The sequence below is a fragment of the Protopterus annectens genome, chromosome 8.part0 (assembly GCF_019279795.1).
Source record: "Protopterus annectens isolate FY-2018-M chromosome 8.part0, PAN1.0, whole genome shotgun sequence".
NCBI lineage: Eukaryota > Metazoa > Chordata > Ceratodontiformes > Protopteridae > Protopterus > Protopterus annectens.
This window is the reverse complement of record NC_056741.1, coordinates 62629311-62634175: the sequence shown is the minus strand read 5'-3', so window position 1 is coordinate 62634175 and position 4865 is coordinate 62629311. Positions and strand designations below refer to the sequence as shown.

The following is a 4865-nucleotide window of genomic DNA, read 5'->3' as shown; positions in this document are numbered from 1 at the left end:
CATCCTCAGCAAGCCTCTATCTCAAGATACCAAGAAACTTTCACCCGGACATACCCTGTGTTCTTTGCCTGGGTAGAATCCCACAACTAACTCTGCTATTGCACTCTTTGCCAATTACTCTTGGAACTTTTTTTACCTGCCATCCTCAGCAAGCCTCTATCTCAAGATACCAAGAAACTTTCACCCGGACATACCCTGTGTTCTTTGCCTGGGTAGAATCCCACAACTAACTCTGCTATTGCACTCTTTGCCAATTACTCTTGGAACTTTTTTTTACCTGCCATCCTCAGCAAGCCTCTATCTCAAGATACCAAGAAACTTTCAACCGGACATACCCTGTGTTCTTTGCCTGGGTAGAATCCCACAACTAACTCTGCTATTGCACTCTTTGCCAATTACTCTTGGAACTTTTTTTACCTGCCATCCTCAGCAAGCCTCTATCTCAAGATACCAAGAAAGTATGTTTAATTAATACATTGTCTTGTACTTATATAACCAGCTAACCCTGCTAAGTTTTTGTTTGCTCCTAGTCAAGCTTGCCAGCAGCAAACCCCCTTACTCCTTTATCTCCTTCCCCCCTTACCTAGACCCTTACTTAGCCTGTGCTCATTCTCCCATTACTCTAGCTTACTCTCCGGGAGCCCTAGTACATCTTAGTGCAACTCTGCTACTGTCTACTAGTGGTCACCCTCTCCCCACCTGTATCTACTCCACTAGTATCTACTTCTACTTACTTGCCCCTACTTCTCCCTTCTAATTCCTATCCCTTTCTTCCTTTTCAAAGTCCATCCTTATCCACTTCCCCTAGGCTACCTCCACTTACCTTGGTATAGCCAGCTTTCTCTGATAGTTTTTCCATCCTCTATGGTACACTTTGTCCTCTACTTACATTAACTTTCTTTATCTCCTAGCTCTCTCCCCTCTTCTCTCCACTATCCAGGTTTACATACATGTATTAATCTATAGTTAGTTACTCTGCTCTGACCTGGTTTCTCCCTACTTCTCCTTCGTGCGACTGCCCTCCTCTCCTTTCACTAATCTCCTTTCTCTTCAGATGTATCTCATATTGTCTACCTAGCACCTTCTCCCTAGTATCCCCTTATTTGCAGTATAGTATCTATCACTATCTACCTGTAAACACCCCTTCCGGTCTGCATCTGACTATTCCTATCCTAGCTCCTCCCCCTCCTATTAACTTCCTTTTGAAGTTTTTAAATGTCCCTCCTATCCTCAGGGCCATTTTCAGATCTGCCCTCCTCGCTGCTGCTGAGCATCCTTGGCTGCGTGCTAGTATCTACAAGTAAGTTATTACCTGCTATGTACATTTTTAGTTTAGCGACTGCTTGTCTGTTGAGGTGTATGAACTAACCTATTCTAGGTAATCGCTTTGTTGATATCCTGATAAACGCTATCTTGTTATAGTGCTCGGATGTTATTTGAACACTATCAAATGTTTGTATGTCTATGAATGTACTTTTACCTGAAGTAGCTCTCACGAAGGCTTATATTTAATTTTATGTGAGCAACGACTGTGCAAACTGAACAGTTATTGTAGTTTAATCAATTTAATGCTAGCGTACTACCAACTATTTCTCTGATGTCTGCGATACTTTAATGAGTTGTGTAAGCTGATAAGATTGCATATTTAGTTTTAGCTTAGTGTCTGTGTACTACATACTGTTTTTATTCTAATATCTACTGCAGCTATAGCGTATCAGTTTAATGTTTTCCATTTAGCTACAATATGATGTTAACTGTATGCAACTAAGTGCTTGTGTTTACGAAGATATTTGCCTTGTCTGAGTTAGTACTTGTTCACTCTGCAGTGTCTGTACTAGTGCTGTAATTGCGACTAATGCAAGGCTATTTATTTACTTGGCTCTATCTTAGGCATATTTACTGAATTTACTGTGTTGTTCTGGTCTACGGATTTTCTCCTGATAAGGGTCTAACCTGTAATTCCTGATTTATTACTGTGAAAACGTGGTTCTTTTCCCGCCATTTACCTCACCTGTGTGTAATTGGAATGCCCTTACAAGAGCTGACTTGGCCTTAATTTAGTCTATTAAAGGATAACCACCCTTGTCGTTTACATAATCTATACCCCTAATGGTGTAAACGCTCACCTCTATGATTCCCTAGACCTCTTTTAGCTGATACCCTTTCTACTTTAATTACTGATAACGTTCACTACTGTGGAGATGTATGTGATAGAGTTTGCCTTAGCCATTTAACTCTGCTAATCTTCTATGTGCTTAGCCTAAACACATGTCGTAACCTAATGAATATGATTGACTTTCCCTGACTGTAACTATTACTAAATGTAATATATTGTAAGGTTAAGTTTATCTGTACTATTCTGGGAACACAGTGTTGTTTGCATTGCTTTAACATAATTCTTTTTTCTCATTTTTCTTCCTGCTTGTTAGCTTTCACCCGGACATACCCTGTGTTCTTTGCCTGGGTAGAATCCCACAACTAACTCTGCTATTGCACTCTTTGCCAATTACTCTTGGAACTTTTTTTTACCTGCCATCCTCAGCAAGCCTCTATCTCAAGATACCAAGAAAGTATGTTTAATTAATACATTGTCTTGTACTTATATAACCAGCTAACCCTGCTAAGTTTTTGTTTGCTCCTAGTCAAGCTTGCCAGCAGCAAACCCCCTTACTCCTTTATCTCCTTCCCCCCTTACCTAGACCCTTACTTAGCCTGTGCTCATTCTCCCATTACTCTAGCTTACTCTCCAGGAGCCCTAGTACATCTTAGTGCAACTCTGCTACTGTCTACTAGTGGTCACCCTCTCCCCACCTGTATCTACTCCACTAGTATCTACTTCTACTTACTTGCCCCTACTTCTCCCTTCTAATTCCTATCCCTTTCTTCCTTTTCAAAGTCCATCCTTATCCACTACCCCTAGGCTACCTCCACTTACCTTGGTATAGCCAGCTTTCTCTGATAGTTTTTCCATCCTCTATGGTACACTTTGTCCTCTACTTACATTAACTTTCTTTATCTCCTAGCTCTCTCCCCTCTTCTCTCCACTATCCAGGTTTACATACATGTATTAATCTATAGTTAGTTACTCTGCTCTGACCTGGTTTCTCCCTACTTCTCCTTCGTGCTACTGCCCTCCTCTCCTTTCACTAATCTCCTTTCTCTTCAGATGTATCTCATATTGTCTACCTAGCACCTTCTCCCTAGTATCCCCTTATTTGCAGTATAGTATCTATCACTATCTACCTGTAAACACCCCTTCCGGTCTGCATCTGACTATTCCTATCCTAGCTCCTCCCTCCTATTAACTTCCTTTTGAAGTTTTTAAATGTCCCTCCTATCCTCAGGGCGCCATTTTCAGATCTGCCCTCCTCGCTGCTGCTGAGCATCCTTGGCTGCGTGCTAGTATTTACAAGTAAGTTATTACCTGCTATGTACATTTTTAGTTTAGCGACTGCTTGTCTGTTGAGGTGTATGAACTAACCTATTCTAGGTAATCGCGTTTTGTTGATATCCTGATAAACGCTATCTTGTTATAGTGCTCGGATGTTATTTGAACACTATCAAATGTTTGTATGTCTATGAATGTACTTTTTACCTGAAGTAGCTCTCACGAAGGCTTATATTTAATTTTATGTGAGCAACGACTGTGCAAACTGAACAGTTATTGTAGTTTAATCAATTTAATGCTAGCGTACTACCAACTATTTCTCTGATGTCTGCGATACTTTAATGAGTTGTGTAAGCTGATAAGATTGCATATTTAGTTTTAGCTTAGTGTCTGTGTACTACATACTGTTTTTATTCTAATATCTACTGCAGCTATAGCGTATCAGTTTAATGTTTTCCATTTAGCTACAATATGATGTTAACTGTATGCAACTAAGTGCTTGTGTTTACGAAGATATTTGCCTTGTCTGAGTTAGTACTTGTTCACTCTGCAGTGTCTGTACTAGTGCTGTAATTGCGACTAATGCAAGGCTATTTATTTACTTGGCTCTATCTTAGGCATATTTACTGAATTTACTGTGTTGTTCTGGTCTACGGATTTTCTCCTGATAAGGGTCTAACCTGTAATTCCTGATTTATTACTGTGAAAACGTGGTTCTTTTCCCGCCATTTACCTCACCTGTGTGTAATTGGAATGCCCTTACAAGAGCTGACTTGGCCTTAATTTAGTCTATTAAAGGATAACCACCCTTGTCGTTTACATAATCTATACCCCTAATGGTGTAAACGCCACCTCTATGATTCCCTAGACCTCTTTTAGCTGATACCCTTTCTACTTTAATTACTGATAACGTTCACTACTGTGGAGATGTATGTGATAGAGTTTGCCTTAGCCATTTAACTCTGCTAATCTTCTATGTGCTTAGCCTAAACACATGTCGTAACCTAATGAATATGATTGACTTTCCCTGACTGTAACTATTACTAAATGTAATATATTGTAAGGTTAAGTTTATCTGTACTATTCTGGGAACACAGTGTTGTTTGCATTGCTTTAACATAATTCTTTTTTCTCATTTTTCTTCCTGCTTGTTAGCTTTCACCCGGACATACCCTGTGTTCTTTGCCTGGGTAGAATCCCACAACTAACTCTGCTATTGCACTCTTTGCCAATTACTCTTGGAACTTTTTTTCACCTGCCATCCTCAGCAAGCCTCTATCTCAAGATACCAAGAAAGTATGTTTAATTAATACATTGTCTTGTACTTATATAACCAGCTAACCCTGCTAAGTTTTTGTTTGCTCCTAGTCAAGCTTGCCAGCAGCAAACCCCCTTACTCCTTTATCTCCTTCCCCCCTTACCTAGACCCTTACTTAGCCTGTGCTCATTCTCCCATTACTCTAGCTTACTCTCCGGG

The 4865-nt window shown here is 40.1% G+C and overlaps 1 long non-coding RNA gene across 1 annotated transcript; it reads left to right on the top strand.

Moving 5' to 3' along the window:
* Window positions 1–338: 338 nt before the first annotated feature.
* Window positions 339–4630, top strand: LOC122808647. Its single transcript, XR_006365809.1, has 3 exons — window positions 339–458; window positions 2430–2570; window positions 4544–4630. It is a non-coding gene; the product is annotated as an uncharacterized LOC122808647 (long non-coding RNA).
* Window positions 4631–4865: the final 235 nt, after the last annotated feature.